The sequence below is a fragment of the Schistocerca piceifrons genome, chromosome 8 (genome assembly GCF_021461385.2).
Source record: "Schistocerca piceifrons isolate TAMUIC-IGC-003096 chromosome 8, iqSchPice1.1, whole genome shotgun sequence".
NCBI lineage: Eukaryota > Metazoa > Arthropoda > Insecta > Orthoptera > Acrididae > Schistocerca > Schistocerca piceifrons.
This window is the reverse complement of record NC_060145.1, coordinates 274953743-274971419: the sequence shown is the minus strand read 5'-3', so window position 1 is coordinate 274971419 and position 17677 is coordinate 274953743. Positions and strand designations below refer to the sequence as shown.

The 17677-nt window shown below is 42.2% G+C and overlaps 1 protein-coding gene across 2 annotated transcripts in view; it reads right to left on the bottom strand.

Moving 5' to 3' along the window:
* Positions 1-17677, bottom strand: part of LOC124711467 (alpha-tocopherol transfer protein-like) — a 146655-nt gene that overhangs the window by 35736 nt on the left and 93242 nt on the right. Inside the window, exon 2 of one of the 2 annotated variants that reach the window (XM_047241563.1) lies at positions 1490-1713. The gene's annotated coding sequence lies outside the window, so the exon portion shown is untranslated. The remainder of the gene's footprint in view (positions 1-1489; positions 1714-17677) is intronic. The other variant, XM_047241562.1, reaches the window with a different exon arrangement.

Here is a 17677-nt window from a genome sequence, read left to right as displayed (position 1 = left end):
GAAGGGGTTCAGATGAAGCCGGGAGCTGTTTATTAAAATTCTTGAAGATAACTAACACTCAAGCCAAAAATCTCCACATAATCACAGATAACTATAAGGACTAGGCAAAGAATTGGTCTCTTATTGCCCTTGAAAGGACTCTCATTGCCACAAAAAAAAATTTGAATCTGTGCAGCATTATTTCCCTGTTGTAGGTCATACTATACTTCCTTGCAATCGTGATTTTGGATGCATTGAAATTTATGTAAGAAACAGACATCAAGTAGTATACACACCAGATGAATGGGCAGAAGTAGTCAAATCTGCTGGTCTGAAAAATTTCATTGTGACAAAAATGCACAGACAAGACTTCAGAAGCTTGGGCGATCTGAAGTCATTAATCTTGATACCCATTCTATTCATATCTGGAGATCCTAATCGATTTAGTGAAGTGACTCAGTTTAAGCTTGAGTATAAATGAAATATGAATAATTTTGTTCTGAGTGATTTCAGTATAGATGAATTAAATGTTAAAAACATTATGTGGCCCAAAGTCTCCCAACACCCACTCATGTCTATTAAAAACAATGAGTCTGCAATTAATAAGAGTTAAGAATTGTGTTGTGCATTAACTTCTCATCCACTAAATTTGTTACAGTTCCTTCTGAAGTATGACAGAACTTTGTTAATGTGTGGTGCAGCACTCCAATCTAGCATGCAAAAAAAAAAAAAAAAAAAAAAAAAAAAAAAAAAAAAAAAAAAAAAAAAAAAAAAAAAAAAAAAGTATGAAGCTGCTGTCAACCAGAAAGTTGGTTTAACACCACAGTGCTTTACAAGTCATTGGTAATAAACCTTTGATTTCCTCTGACCTTTGATCTGACTTACCTAGCAGTTATGGAGGGGATGGGCCTAGGTTCTGGTAGTTTAGCACAGACTCCAAACCATGGTTCACCTTGACATTCTAATTGAAAAGTTATTGCCATAGGTGATGGAAGCAATACATGACAGAATATACTACCAGGACTGACTGAGGGCTGAGCTCCATAACTTATGATTTCTGTATGCAATTTAGCTACTGCAGTTCACAGTTTTGCAGTGTAGTTGGGAAAACACCAGACATATTGCACTGTCAGTTACTATGAGGTACACAAGAAATTAAGAAATCAAGCTACAGAGCTCATATCCAGAAGTTGATACATTCAGCTATAATCCCAACTAATATATCACAATTCATAAGGACTTCATTACATACAGCTGTGAACTCTCTAACACTGAATAATAATTACAGCACTAACAGCCATATTTCCAGGGACATGCACATAAATCTTAAGTATGACAAAGTGACATCAGCTTTGCCACATAAATTGTTGCAGACAGTAAATGTGGGTTGTATATAACCCACTGAACTTAAAAAAGTATTTATTAAGCTTGAAGTCTGGCGGACTTGAAAACTTATTTGTGAATCAATATTAAAAATGTAGAACAATGTTCCAAACAATATAGCTGGTACCTGTACCTGATGTTCATAGAAGTCTTATCAATCCTGTTATTGTTTACAGCACACAAGTCATCAATAATAAATGCTGCATCAGTGTCACAGCTAATGTGCACTCTCTAACAATTGATTGGCACTAAGGCATTCAGTGGTTTATTTCTGAAAGCAGTAGCCCTGTTGAGAACTTCCTTCATTTATTTTTCTAGCATACCATTCAGCTCTTCTCTGTGAAACACAGCCTATGAAAAACAATAAAATACATTAACACAAAATTAAAATACATCACACAAATGAATGCTGCATGAAGGCATATCAGTAATGTCTGTATAAAATAACAGTTTTTATAGAGCAAGGAAGAAAGTGTTGAGAAAAAAGAGTAATACAACATAAATTAAAAAACATTTCATATGTTGCTATTAAATGGCCACATACCTCATCTGTTCAAGTAAAATAAAGGATTTTATGGATCTTATTGTTCATAAATGCATATTAGATGAAACATACTTGTCACACTAAAACATAGTAACCTTGATCAGTGGTGCAAAACAGGCACAAAAATGACTGTGACAAAAAAAAATCAAGTGCTTGACAAATCTAAATTTATGGCACGAAATCATCTGATATTCTTATATACTACCAACACATACATTAACCCATACTTCCAGTTTTTACATATGGCAGATACAAATAACTTCTAGGAGAAACTAGTGAAAAAAATCTTGGAATGTTTATTTATGTGTATTTATTCTTTGATGCTGTTTGTGACAAATGGCAGAGCTATAATTTCTGGTTATGTGACACTGTTCAAAGCAAAGAAAAAAATTCACCACCTCAGTGAATGTGTTGAACAAAAAATTTGTTACATCAATAGCTGTACATATATCAATATTCACTACATTATAAACAATCACTACTGAAGGTGATCACAGGAAATTTAGTTTCAGACACATCCAGTGTTCTCACTAATGAGTTGCACCATCACAGTATGCTTGATGGAAGTTTTATTGAGTGAATTAGAGATTGCGTATTGTGATGTTACCTTATATATTGTGTTGATAGTTCTACCTCAAATTAACAGAACTCATATTACACTTTTACTATGACTAGAAGACAATTTTAATTATATTGATAGAAGAGTTTTTATACGTTTCCAATTGGATAAACAACATTCTATTTCATGTCATAACAGAAAACTGAAAAAAACTTCTAAAATAAAAAATTAATTTATATTTCACAGCTACATTTATACTCTGCAACCATTGTACAGTGCCTGGTGGAGTGTACTTATGACAATAATAGTAATTTTGTCCTGTTACATTCACATTCAGAGTAAAATATAAATGTCTGTCTATATGTCTTGTTGCATACCCCAATCTTTCTTATATTGCTATCATAATGCCCATGCTGGATACAAAATGGAGTCAACAGAATTATCACAAAGTTCTTCTTGAATGCTTGTTCTCTAAATTTATCCAACAGAGTAACATTATCTTCCTTCCTGAGGTTCCAATTTTAAGTTCCCATACACTATTATCTGAGTTATACTGACCACTTAGAACAGCTGTTATGTCTGTATTTGATTGATGTGTACTGTTGTGCCTAACCAATCAAAGCTTTAAATGCCTGAGCAATACCTTGTAATATATCATACTTTATTGTAAGTGGTTTACTTTACAGATGCACTTCATTTTCCACAAATCCTCGCACCAATATAAGTCTTCAATTTCTCTTCTGGAGTACTGACTTCAAGTGTTCTGCCCATCCCATATTACTTTGTAACATTACTCCTGTAGATTTGACAAGCTTCTGAAGTTTATCAGTAGTCTAGCAATTAGATACTTTTGGTCTTTTATCTGTTTGTAAAGAGAGAGCTGACCATTTTTTTTATATACAAAGTAGAAAAAAGACTGTTGAAGTCCTTTTTAATTTTCTTACAACAATCCAGGAACTTTTGTTTCCCGAAAAAAGTCAGTAAACAATCAGATAGTGCTAATGACAGTTTGTAACAAAATTTTCAATGTACATAGAGAATATCAAAATCCTATTACATTTTCTTTGGAGACATTCAAAGCTACTGTATTTCTGCTGAATGTTTACAATTCCATTTAGTGGACTGTGTTGTACTACATTAAGCAATCATTTTTCATACCAATCACATATTTGAGTAAATACTCCACATAACTGTACCAAGGTAAACAATTGATAATGTAGTGCAGTGGTCAGCACTTTTCAGGTCAGCTGTTTCTACTATTTGCAAGATGTATTTGACTGTGTTTCACATACGTAGTTTCACTTGAGCCCATGTTAACACTTTGAAAGTTCTGTTCTTAATGCTGAAACTTAGAATATGCTCTGGGATCCTGCAACAAATGAATCATAGCAATATTGGTTTTGGTCTGTAATTTCGTGTAGGCTTATCCACTCTTTCACCAACCTAGCAAACAGAATTCATGTGTGACTGTTCACTGTGCAAGACATATAAATACAAATATGGCAAGGTGCTAATTCTGCCATGTATCCAATGTAAAATCTTATAGGAGTTCTATTAGGGCCTGGTGTATTGTTTGCTATCTTCTGGAGTTATATCTGTGGCTGGCCCTAGATGTTAATGTAAGCCTGTGTTCCTTTGTGTAAAATGGTATGGAAGCATGATCACTGTCAAGGGTTACAGTCAACCCCATCTGACCACTACAAGGAATGATTGCTGTATTTTATATCAAGCATATTCTAACTCATTCACATCTTGTGCCTGCCATCTGAGAACAAGTAACAAACTTTCTGCAACTTCCTGTGTTAACTTGCACCACTGGTGGACTAGGAGCAGCTGGACTAGGGAATTACCATCCCCTATCTAGGATACTACTAATCCCATAACAAAAATAACTGCTTTTGAAATGGTGCCATAACCAGGAAGCTTTCCTGCTGATGAATGTCACCACACTGTGTTAAGCAATGAATCACAGTTCTGCATAACACTACTTGACCATCATTAGCATGCATGGCAGTGACCTGGGAAAAAGTCTCATTCTTCCTATGGCTTGGAGAGGCACAGTGGTGTTACTTTGGTATCATGGCATGGGAAACCATTGTGTTCAACAACAGGACATGGTTGATAGTGATTGAGGGAATTCTGACAGCAGAACTATATGTGATGGATGTCCTGCTTCTTCGCTTGTTAGCTCTCTTGCAGCAGTATTGTGGTCCCATTTTTCAAGAGGACAAGCATTGTTTTGCACATGTCTCCATGAACAATCTGTGTGATGTTGAGGTACTTTTATGGCCATTAAGATCTGCAGACCAGTTTCTGATAGAACATGTGTGGGACCAGCTCAGATTTCAACTCTGCCTCAGTGGAAATATCTTGGAAAATGGGCCAACATCCCTCAGGAGAGGATGCAATGACTGTATGACACCGTTGCCAACCATATTAGTGTATGCAGCCAGGCCACAGGAGATGCAAAATAGTACTGATAAGTGAGCTCTTACTGCCAAGTTCTTTGTATATTTGACTTGATATTGTGATGACTGAAATGACGTCAGAAACCCTCTCAACCACTTCAGTTTCATTTCATTTCCTCTCCCTTTCTGGGTGTATCACTTTCTTTTGTGAGGCAGTGTAAAAAACGTTCAGCTTATATTTTACTACTGCTTATTCACACTTTCTTCTTCTTTTTCTTGTGCCTTCTTTCCGTACCAGTGCTAGGTCGACGTGGTTGTTAACATGTAATTTGAAAGAGTGGCCGAATGTCATCCCTATTGCCATCACATCATCCTCCCGAGATGGAATATGTGGAAGTGAGTGAAAGTTTTCGAAATGTTCGTGAATAGTGTAAGTGAGGTGGGACTCCGTTACCAGTCCAGTATTCACCTAGTGGGAGTGGGAAATTGGCTAATAACCACATCCAGGCCGACCACCACACATATTTTTGTCAATAATCCGGTGGGAGGATTCGATCCGAGGCCAGCGCACCACCCCATCATGTACGGCTATCCAAACGGGTGTCTACTTGTGCTGGCCGCTGTGGCCGAGCGGTTCTAGGCCCTTCAGTCCGGACCTGCGCTGCTGCTGCGGTCGTAAGTTCGACTCCTGCCTCAGACATGGATCTGTGTGATGTCCTTAGTTTAGTTAGGTTTAAGTAGTTCTAAGTCTAGGGGATTGATGACTGCAGAGGTTAAGTCCCATAGTGTTTAGAGCCATTTGAACCATTTGTTTACTTGTGCGTTCGGTGTATAAGGAAAGATTATGCAGCAGGTTTCTCGTTCACAAATCGCATTTCAATGTTGGCTATTTCCCAGAAGATCGTTTTATGCCTCATGTAAAGTGGACAAACGCCTACCAAATAGACAGTGTCAGGGTCGCGACCTGTTCATAGTTTCGCGATATTGCTGCTTGCATTTGTCAGGATCCTTACTACATTCCTCTGACTGTGGGACTAATGGGTTCAGGAGAGCCATACTCATCGCCATGCTGGGTCTCAACGGTCCCACATGACTAGAGCCTGAAAGGATAGATATATTGTTAGCTGTGCCGTGCAACATTCTAAAGCCACGTTTCATAACTCGAGCCAGGAAGCGGGTTTGTTTACAAGCAAGTCTCGTCATGGGCAGTGCGACGACGTCTGGAGCACCGAGGATCGTCAACACGGAGACCATTGCTGTGGTTTCCATTCACGCTGCAGCAGAGAGACGCGCCAACAACTGAGCGCCGAACGACAACACTGCACCAAACGACTCCATTTTCTATGTACAGCCCCATAATGGACGTATCTGCATGTGAACTAACGTTGCCAGATCGTATTCGTGATTGTCATTCAAACTCAACAGCTGGGACGTTGTCGGTACTATTGGATACACAGTTTCTATCCCCATTGGCTCACGTAGCTGGTTAGTTGGGCAGGAGCCGTTACATTTCTGACGGGTATTGCTGTACTCCGTCTTCCAGGTCTCCGTGACGTATTTATCAACAAGGTGAGGCATGTTGCTAGTGCTGTCGTGAACTACCTGGATACCTGGATACGGAGCGTGCACGACTTTTGCCCCGGCTAGGACGATCTCGAGCACTCTCACCCAGTGAAAGAATATTGTCATCGTTTGCCGAAGGACTAATCACGCCACCTCTCGCCAGTTACTCCGATTCGTTAACTATGGCATACAACTGAAGCAGCATGTAATGAGGGATGGCAGCTGTGTTTACTAAGTATTGCACCCAGTCTTCTGGCGTTGTAAACTGCCTATAGACAACAGCAAGGTCTGCGAATTGTCTAAGAGCCTCCAGCGTTATCCACTAGATCATTAATATTCCAGTCAGTAATGGTCTCTCACATTCACTTTGTGTTTTCCTGAAATCACCTTTGCATCCGTCGGTTTTGTTCCGTTAAGAAACACATGTTGAGTTCTTTCTGCAAGGAAGCCCTGCAACCAGTCAAAAGTCTGCTCCGATACTTATGTTAGCTTTTTTTTTTTCGCTAAACGACAGTGCGGGAATTTATGCAAAGCCATCCTAAACATGACTCATATATTTTTCTAAACTCAAGGAATCAACATAAGAAACACTCGAGCAGTTTTCAAACTTTTTCAGTGACAGTAATATTTTTGCCGTAAGATAAAGCAAGTAAAAACAAAAAAAAGTCAGACCACAGTAATTTCTCTTTTAATAAATGAGAGCTTTCATTAGGCTCGCAATTACTGTGCCGTGCAACTGCCCTTGGCTCGCAATGCGACTATGTCTGTGGATACCGCCATTACATGCAGCTTGGCGAAAAAGAGTAGAGCATTGAAAGGCCGGGAATGTCTCGTTCTACAATGCCAGAGACACAGCCAACGGAATTTTCCCGAGCGCTAAGCACTCAGAACTGGTCGGCACTTGACAATGAGTCGCGCATTTTCATCTCGGCGCCAGGCACTTTGCGCAAGTGGAATGTGGGTGCGTTGCGTAATAGATCCGTCAGGAAGGACGTCCGGTGGTTTTAGACGAAGGCGACGGTGACGTCACACTAGGCTGCTGAAATATTGCGCAGTTCCTCAGTGTAAATGACGCGCACTACCTGGCGTGTGGATATGCAGTGGTAAGTTTGACAAAAGACAAACATAGTGTAGCAAAAAATTTTCACTATGATGTCGAGAAGAACGCTTTCAATCATGTGAGGCTGCAAATATTTTATTTACTGAAGAAAATAATATATTTCTAACTACCCACAATACTCGTCTGTAGCACTAATAACCAAAATTTCACTTTCGTTTGGAACCGACGTGGTAAAGTCGGCGCCCTATAATTTTCTGGGTAATCTGGTTCTTGTATAGGTGTACGGCAATGACACTGCCTAGATTACAATAAGAGCACAAAAGAACAAGTTTCAAGATTGTTCGTTGATTCGACGACCAATTTGATCCATAAAAATTCTTTTGATAGGCGAAAAAGCGCAGAAACAAACAGGGTCGACGAGAAGTTGTTTTCACAATTCGCGCGATTCTCTCGTAGCAGCGGCCGATGAGAATCCTCAAAAAAAAAAAAAAAAAAAAAAAAAAAAAAAAAAAAAAAAAAAAAAAAAATTGGTACACTGCCATCATGGGCAGCACAATATTTTGACTGCAGTTTGGGCTTCAGTTTGTAATGATGGCACCATATTTCATCTAGAGTTGTAACATATCACTTCCAAGTTCCGCGCTTTGGCTAGAAGTGGTCGCTATTGTGAACGTCATCCCTGGTTTTCAGCTTCCGGGGGAGAGGGACGGAGAAAACGGGTGGCCTTCTTTTAATCCAGCTAAAGGTGTGCGCTCTGGACCGACCGTGCTGTGTTTAAATGCAACTGATTTCCACAGAGAGGTCAGTGTTTTCTGACACTTTCTGGACAAGAAACTTATGAGGGATGGCAGGAAGCAGCAAGTAGAGTACACGCAGAATAACGCGGCCGATAAATGTGCAATCGGCAGGGCATGCGAGGTGTGTTAGTGGTGGGGGTTGTGGGCCGGCGCTGTAGGGGAAATACCGAGCCCTGAAGGCAAAGTGCCGTTCTAAATTAAAGTCCACACTCACATTTTTTTTAAATATTCAAAAATATCTACTGTCACCCCTTCTTTGATTAGTGTCTGAAAAGAATTGCCCTGAAAATGCAGCAAAAGCAACATTTTATTTTCGCCTGGCTTGTTAATCACTTGTAACTTTTAGATAAGCGTCATTAGTGGCGATTTTTGAGTAGAACCTAAATTTCTCTTGTTGTCATGTTAAAATTTGCTTCTTTTGCCAAAAACACAGTGGAGTTTACACAATGTGACCACAGTAGCATGTTGTGCAGACACAACTGCAGGAGAATTCTGAAACGGGTTTATTAAGTGAGGACCTGAGAAAAAGTAAGGTCAATAGCTTATAAAAAAGCACATCCTTGTACAAAAATAAATGTGTAATATCTTCACTTCTGATGTTCCAAGACCCAAAGCCTTTCTCATTTCACCAGCTACCAATGATCCTTAAAAATTACATTCTAGTCTCGAAAATGTCTGTAGTTAGTGGAATGACATGGTAGATAATGAAGTTTTTCATAATAACCATTTGGAAAAAAACTCTCCTCTTTGCGTGCTATCATTTGCAAAAATATCATTTTGATATCTCAAGATGTTTATAAAATAGGAGGTATGTTGTGAATATTTCCTTAGAGATTTATCGCTGGTTGCTCGCGTTTGCAAGCGTGTCAGCTACTTAAGATCAACTTTCTCAGTATTGGTGACATATAGAGACCTCCACCCAAGTCTAAAGAAAAATTCAGTATGTTAGCTAAAGTACATACGCACCAACATACACTACTGGCCATTAAAATTGCTACACCAGGAAGAAATGCAGATGATAAACGGGTATTCATTAAACAAATATATTATACTAGAAGTGACATGTGATTACATTTTCACGCACTTTGGGTGCACTGAGAAATCAGTACCCTGAACAACCACCTCTGGCCGTAATAACGGCCTTGATACGCCTGGGCATTGAGTCAAACAGAGCTTGGATGGCCTGTACAGGTACAGCTGCCCGTGTAGCTTCAGCACGATACCACAGTTCATCAAGAGTAGTGACTGGCGTATTGTGACGAGCCAGTTGCTCGGGCACCATTGACCAGACGTTTTCAGTTGGTGAGAGATCTGGAGTACGTGATGGTCAGGGCAGCAGTCGAACATTTTCTGTATCCAGAAAGGTCCGTACAGGACCTGCAACATGCGCTCGTGCATTATCCTACTGAAATGTAGGGTTTCGCAGGGATCGAATGAAGGGTAGAGCCACGGGTCGTAACACATCTGAAATGTAACGTCCACTGTTCAAAGTGTCGTCAATGCGAACAAGAGGTGACCGAGACGTTTAACGAATGGCACCCCATACCATCACGCCGAGTGATACGCCAGTATGGCGATGACGAATACACGCTTCCAATGTGTGCTCACCGCGATGTCGCCAAACACGGATGCGACCATCATGGTGCTCTAAACAGAACCTGGATTCATCCGCAAAAATGACGTTTTGCCATTCGTGCACCCAGGTACGTTGTTAAGTACACCATCGCAGGCGCTACTGTCTGTGATGCAGCGACAAGGGTAACCAAAGCCATGGCCTCCGAGGTGATAGTCCATGCTGCTGCAAACGTCGTCGAACTGTTCGTGCGGATAGTTGTTGTCTTGCAAATGTCTCCATCTGTTGACTCAGCGATCGACACGTGGCTGCACGATCCGTTACAGCCATGCAGATAAGATGCCTGTCATCTCGACTGCTAGTGATACGAGGCCGTTGGGATCCCGCACGGCGTTCCGTATTACCCTCTTGAACCCACCGATTCCATATTCTGCTAACAGTCATTGCATCTCGACCAACGCGAGCAGCAGTGTCGCGATTAGATAAACCGCAATCGCGATAGGCGACCTTTATCAAAGTCGGAAACGTGATGGTAGGCATTTCTCCTCCTTATACGAGGTATCACAACAACGTTTCACGAGGCAACGCCGGTCAACTGCTGTTTGTGTATAAGAAATCGGTTGGAAACTTTCCACATGTCTGCACGCTGTAGGTGTCGCCACCGGCGCCAACCTTGTGTGAATGCTCTGATAAGCTAATCATTTGCATATAATAGCATCTTCTTCCTGTCGGTTAAATTTCGCGTTTGCAGCACGTCATCTTCGTGGTGTAACAATTTTAATGGCCAGTAGTGTATCATGTAACATGCACCAAACGCAAAATCACAGGTAGCTCCATTTTTCACTGCACACTTTTGCGAATTTTGGGCACTGTATTACTCAAATGTAAACATCATAAGAACTATGACCATTAACAAAATCATAGGCAGGTCATCATTAAGCTGACATATAAAGCTGTACGTAACACAAAAATGTTTTTTTTTATCGAATAGTTTCTGTAAAATCGTTTGAGAAAGATTTCATGGCGTGCGCCTCGATGCTGGCATCGCAGTGCATTGCTAAGCGGCCGAAAGCGGGCATTGGCGATCCCTCCCCTTCCGAACAAATGAATGAACTAAGCGCAGCGCTTTGTACGAAAACTGGTCACTGCGCACCGAACACCGTAGCTTGCGTGGCCTCTAGTGTGGCAAATGCCCGCTTTCGTGATCTGGGGGCTGGATGTCTGAAAGGTGTGGATGTTTAAATAATTTCGTAGAGCGATTTTGTAGTTCGCGAATTCAAGAATCAGCTGGTAGCCATCTCGGCCGGGAGTCACGGAACCTCTAAGAGGTGGGGATGAGGTATCAATACCGTTGCGTGTGTGAAGTCGGGAGTGAATGGTCCTCTGTGATCAGTAAAGTTGTTTTCTGGTCTCAGAGAGAACAGGAGCGCCTTAACGAATGAGCGTTTTTTACGTGTATAGAAAACGTATATTAGGGCGTGGAGACGTCAACGAACAAGAAAATCTGCACACACGGTACAGACTACGACAGAGAAGCCGCGGAGGCTAGGTTAGTCTAGACATGGCGCCTCTTGAAACGGAAAACACTTCGGCACCTTTGGTTACGGAACGACCCACCATGCGAGCACCACTAATTAATTTTCGAAGTCACTTAGCTCCGATATAACTCATTTACCGTTACACAGAACACTGTTCTAAGCTCGAATGACACTTGAAACATACTGAGGACATTGAGTAGGTGCTATTCATGGTCAAATACAACAGCGCAACCTGCTGGCGTGGCTGGTATCTGGACTTTCGTTCAAGCATGCATTTCTCGCGATGTATATATGTATAATTTTGTCCAACCCCGTTGCCACAATTAATATACTGGTGTGTGTGTGTGTGTGTGTGTGTGTGTGTGTGTGTGTGTGTGGTGTGTAAAACCATACAACTAATTGCTTTATACGTTTATTTGGAAATTGAAGGTAAGGTTGTTTTGCGAACTTTGCTTTTAGGTTTGTGTAGTTCACAAAGGCGAAGAAGTTCGGATTACTCTATTAGGATCCCACATCGGGAAGATGATTTCATGGTTGATCTCTTCCTCTATCTTTGGCCAAATAAGCTCTTTCATCTCCGATGACCACCAAATCGACGAGACCTTAAACACAAACTTTCCTTTGACTCCTGGGAGTCACTACCGGCATAGATCAACTATACCTCCCGTTAATTGCTCGTTGGAGCGTAAGAATTGTTACGCACACAGTTCTTTACACAGCGCTGGTCTGCTGGGAACGGTTCCCATGTAGGAGCCACTTCCCACAGCTAAATTTACGACGCACAGTGTGTAAAGCAAGGTCGGCCTGAATATAGACTTCTGCTGGAGAAAAGTTGAGTTTCTAACTGTACATCAAGGATGTATATTGTCTAATCAAAAATAGACGGCTGCCCCTACGTAATGCGGAATTGACCACTAGATGTTACGATAGGCAGTCGCAGTAGTATGAAAGGAGGCTGGGGATAGTGTACTGGCAGGAGAAAAAACAGTAAGGCAGAGCGGATCGTTCAGGATAACTCAGTGACTTCGAACACGGACTGGTTACTGGAGTCACCTGGGTAACAAATTCATCAACGACATTTCTACCCTTCTAATGCTGCCCAAGTCGAATGTTGGTGACGTAACTGTGAAGTGGAAACGCGAAGAAAAAAACCGGAGTTAAACTAACGCCAGCCAGACGTCAACTAACGACCGACAGAGACAGTCGAGCATTGGGGGGGGGGGGGGGGGCGGAAGTAAAATATCGCATGAAATCAGAGGAAAAAGCCACTCGTGAGTTCCAAAGTGCTACGCGCAGTGAAGATAGCACAATGACTGTGCATAGGGAGTTACGGAGAGTGGGTTACAATGGTCGCACAGCCTCTTATAAGCCACACATTTTACAGTTACTGACAAGTGACGCTTGAGGTGGTGTAAAGTGCGACGTCATTCGATATTATATGGTTGGAGAAGAGTGATTTGGAGTGATGAACCCGGCAATCCGATGGAGGGTTTGAGTCTGTCGAATGCCTGGAGGACGTTACCTGTCGTCATGTGTAGTGCCAACAGTGAAGTACAGACGAGGTGGTGTTACGGTATAAGGGCGTTTCTCGTTGTTGAGACGTGCCCCCAATATTCAGCGTAAGAAGACGCTAAATGCGGGGATGTATGAACACATTTTACAGCACTGGGCATTGTGTACAGTAGAACAATAGTTCGGAGACGATGATTGTTGGTATCAACGTGACGATGCACCGTGTCAGAGAAGCAACATCCACGAGGCAGTGGATGTGGGCAATACCGTTCCCGAAATGGACTGGCCTACACGCGGTGGCGACCTGAATCCAATGGAACACCTCTGGGATGACTGAGGATATCGACTTCGCTCCAGACACTAGCGTACAACATCACTACCATGTCTGGTTTCGGCTCTTGACGAAAAATGAGGTGTTGTTTCTCTACAGACATTCGCACAACTCATCGAAAGTACACTACTAGCCATTAATTGCTACACCAAGAAGAAATACAGATGATAAACGGGTATTCATTGGACAAATATATTACACCAGAACTGACATGTGACTACATTTTCGCGTAATTTGGGTGCATAGATCCTGAGAAATCAGTACCCAGAACAACCACCTCTGGCCATAATAACGGCCTTGATACGCCTGGCCATTGAGTCAAACAGAGCTTGGATAAGGTGTACAATTACAGCTGCCCATGCAGCTTTAACACGATACAACAGTTCATCAAGAGTAGTGACTGGCGTATTGTGACGAGCCAGTTGCTCGGCTACCTTTGACCAGACGTTTTCAATTGGTGAGAGATCTGGAGAATGTGCTTGCCATGGCAGCAGTCGAACATTCTCTGTATCCAGAAAGGCCCGTACAGGACCTGCAACATGCGGTCGTGCATTATCCTGCTGAAATGTAGGGTTTCGCAGGGATCGAATGAAGGGTAGAGCCACGGGTCGTAACACATCTGAAATGTAACGTCCACTGTTGAAAGTATCGTCAATGCGAACAAGAGGTGACCGAGACGTGTAACCAATGGCACACCATACCATCACGCCGGGTGATACGCCAGTATGGCGATGACGAATACACGCTTCCAATGTGCGCTCACCGCGATGTCGCCAAACACGGATGCTACTATCATGATGCTGTAAACAGAACCTGGATTCATCCGAAAAAATGACGTTTTACCATTCGTGCACCCAGGTTCGTCGTTGAGTACACCATCGCAGGCGCTCATGTCTGTGTTGCAGCGTCAAGGGTAACCGCAGCCGTGCTCTCCGAGCTGATAGCCCATGCTGCTGCAAACACCGTCGAACTGTTCGTGTGGATGGTTGTTCTCTTGCAAACGTCCCCATCTGTTGACTCAGGGATCGAGACGTTGCTGCAAGATCCGTTACAGTCATGCGAATAAGGTGCCTGTCATCTCGACTGCTAGTGATACGAGGCCGTTGGGATCCCGCACGGCGTTCCGTATTACCCTCCTGAACCCACCGATTCCATATACTGCTAACAGTCATTGCATCTCGACCAACGCGAGCAGCAATGTCGCGATACGATAAACCGCAATCGCGATAAGCTACAATCCGATCTTTATCAAAGTCGGAAACGTGATGGTAGGCATTTCTCCTCCTTACACGAGGCATCACAACAACGTTTCACCAGGCAACGCGGGTCAACTGCTGTTTGTGTATGAGAAATTGGTTGGAAACTTTCCTCATGTTAGCACGTTGTAGGTGTCGCCACCGGCGCCAACCTTGTGTGAATGCTCTGAAAAGCTAATCATTTGCATATCACAGCATCTTCTTCCTGTCGGTTAAATTTCGCGTCTGTAGCACGTCATCTTCATGGTGTAGCAATTTTAATGGCCAGTAGTGTATTTAAAAAGCTTCGACAGTATTTACATAAAAAATTCGGAGACATTACTTTTCAGTAGGCCCTCGTAATATATAAAGTGATATCACTGACAACACTTTGTAATAAATAAATAAAGAATAAGTAAAATATGTACCATTAAAGTTTAACTTCTGTTTCACTGGCTAATGGCCCATACATGGCTCTGATCTCAGAGACGTATTCACGTCACAGAGACGTATGAGTAAGTTTGGTATGTGAAAATAAGACGTCACGGTCGAATGACCTCATGAAAATTGTTGACTACGTCTGAAAATGGAAGGACGGAGGAGGAGAGGGGGTGTGGGCTTGAAATTTTCACACGGGGAGCCGGTCCTGTCATAGATTCTCTGAGAACATGAATCCACTTCTACCGGTGCTGGGTAGCTTTCTGGCGAAACGAAACTCCTCAATGGTTAGTACTGGCTGCGGTTTGCCTGTTTATCTCCGGTTTTCCTCCGAGACGCCCGCACGTGTTGGCTGCCGTTAATCTGCGTCGTTTGTGTTTTAATGAGAACCCGCTCTCTGATGTCCCCGGGAGATGATCAGTCTGCTTGGCGACAACAGCTGACAGAAACTTTCCTGCAGGTGAAAGCTCTATCTAGCAGTACGTTTTTCATTATTCGTACTTAGTTCAAAATTTTTAAGAATACTGGCTGTCCACGGCATGTACTGCAGTGCGTTCTTTCTTTGGCTCAAATGGCTCTGAGCACTATGGGACCTAACTACTGAGGTCATCAGTCCCCTAGAACTTAGAACTACTTAAACCTAACTAACCTAAGGACATCACACACATCAATGCCCGAGGCAGGATTCGAACCTGCGACCGTGGCGGTCACGCGGTTCCAAATTGACGCGCTTAGAACCGCACGGCCACACCGGCCGGCCGTTCTTTCTTTCTAAGTAGATAAACATATACAAAGCGGGGGCAAACGATATACGAAAAAGCGCAATAACAAAAAATAATTGACGTAGAGTAATGAACTTTTGGGAACATATGTGTCTATGTAGCGTATTTAAGTGATGAACATCGCGAGATCACAGGTTAACGTGAGCGAGAGAAAAGCCATTGGCGATGAGCAATGCTGATACATGCGTAACCGGTGTAACCGCCAGAGTGTTGAATGTAAGCATGCAAACATGCATGAATTGTGCTGTATAGGTGCACGGAGTCAGTTTGTGGGATGGAGTTCCATGTCCGTACACTTGGCCAGACAATACAGGGATGGTTAATGTTGTTTATGGATGACGGGGGAGTTGTCGTTCGATGATGTCCCTTATGCACTCGACTGGAGACAGATCTGGTGATCGGGCAGGCCAAGGCACATGTCGACACTCTATAGAACATTTTGGGTTACAAGAGCGGTACATGTGCAAGTGTTATCCTGTTGGGGTCGGCACACCGCTCTCCCGGTCGATATGATGGTATTCTTGACTGAAGCCACTACTGTTCGGTCGAGTAGCTCCTCAATTGGCATCAAGAGGCTCAGTGCACCCTGAAAAATGTTGGTGTAAAAAATTTTAGCTTCTAAGACAGTGCAATCAAGAGAGACGGCCATAAATGTCACATATTCGCAGTCTCACTCATCGAAACCTATACGGCACGTCCTGTTGACTTAGAATCGTGAAACTTGGCAAGAAGCAAGATTTCATAATAAAACAAAAGGAAAAAAATCTGAAATGGTCAATTTTCAGGTATAACAAACGAAAGAAATTTTTTGTCATTTGTAATCAGACTGTCTTTCTATCCGTCCGTTTAAGACCACTTTTTCTCAGGAACGAGTATACGTATTAATTTGAACTTTATGTCACATACTAAGGTCTATGATCCCTTGGCGATGTAATAAACGTTAGCTGCTAAGTCAATGTAGTCTAAAGATACGCTTTTTATATCACGTATTTTAATATTCGAGAACTAACTCATCAAAACCTATAGGGTATTTTCCGTTGACTTAGAAGCATGAAATTTGGCAAGGAGCAACGTTCCACAGTACAAATTCAGGACAAAGTCAGAACATTATGAATCTACAACTATATCACACGGAAAAATATTTCTTTTGTCATTTGTTATCCGTCGACATATTCTCGAGTGTTTGGAATCCGTGGGACCGGTATCTTGCCATTATCAATGGCGATAACAAGTAAAAATCGTTGAGATTCTCGATTCCTGGAATGGATGAACTGTCTGTATACGTAATTATATTTGTACTGAATCCTCAATACGCGAGTCCTACTCGTACCTGGCCAATTTTTTTTATATACTAGATACGAGTGAGAGAATATGCCTGGAAATTATTTTCAAAGAAACTACGAGAAATTGCAATAAATTGCTTGTGAGAATAGCATCTGCATGAACGTATCACCACGAATTAATGAAATTCAGTCATTTTATACTTCCCACTTGGGTACGAAGAAACGATTTGTTTATAGCAATAAAATGACTTTATTTGTCCCTATAAACCAATGTTATAAGAAATCCTAGAGCATTTCATTTGCTTCAGAATTTCGCAGATAGATTTTTCTGTTGGTTGCCTTTTTGCACAACACAGTCGTGTGCTTGCGGCAAATAACCGCGCCGGCGAACATAAGCTATGTAAATGTCTCAACTGTGTTTGTATTTCATACGTGGAAGACACGACAGTTTAGAAACACAAGCCACATAAGCCAAGGATGTACCTTCTATTGAGTCCGCTTTCACCGCACCTGTCTTGACCTTCCGTCCAAGATTCATGAACCTACCATTACGGCGTAAAGGTCATAAGTAAGAGGAGGTCATTTGTGGCGACTGCGCGGGACCTGCTGTATGCGCCACCAGTGTAAACTTTCTTTCTTTCTTTGAGTCATCAGCCTTCTGACTGTTTTGACGCGGCCCGCCACGAATTCCT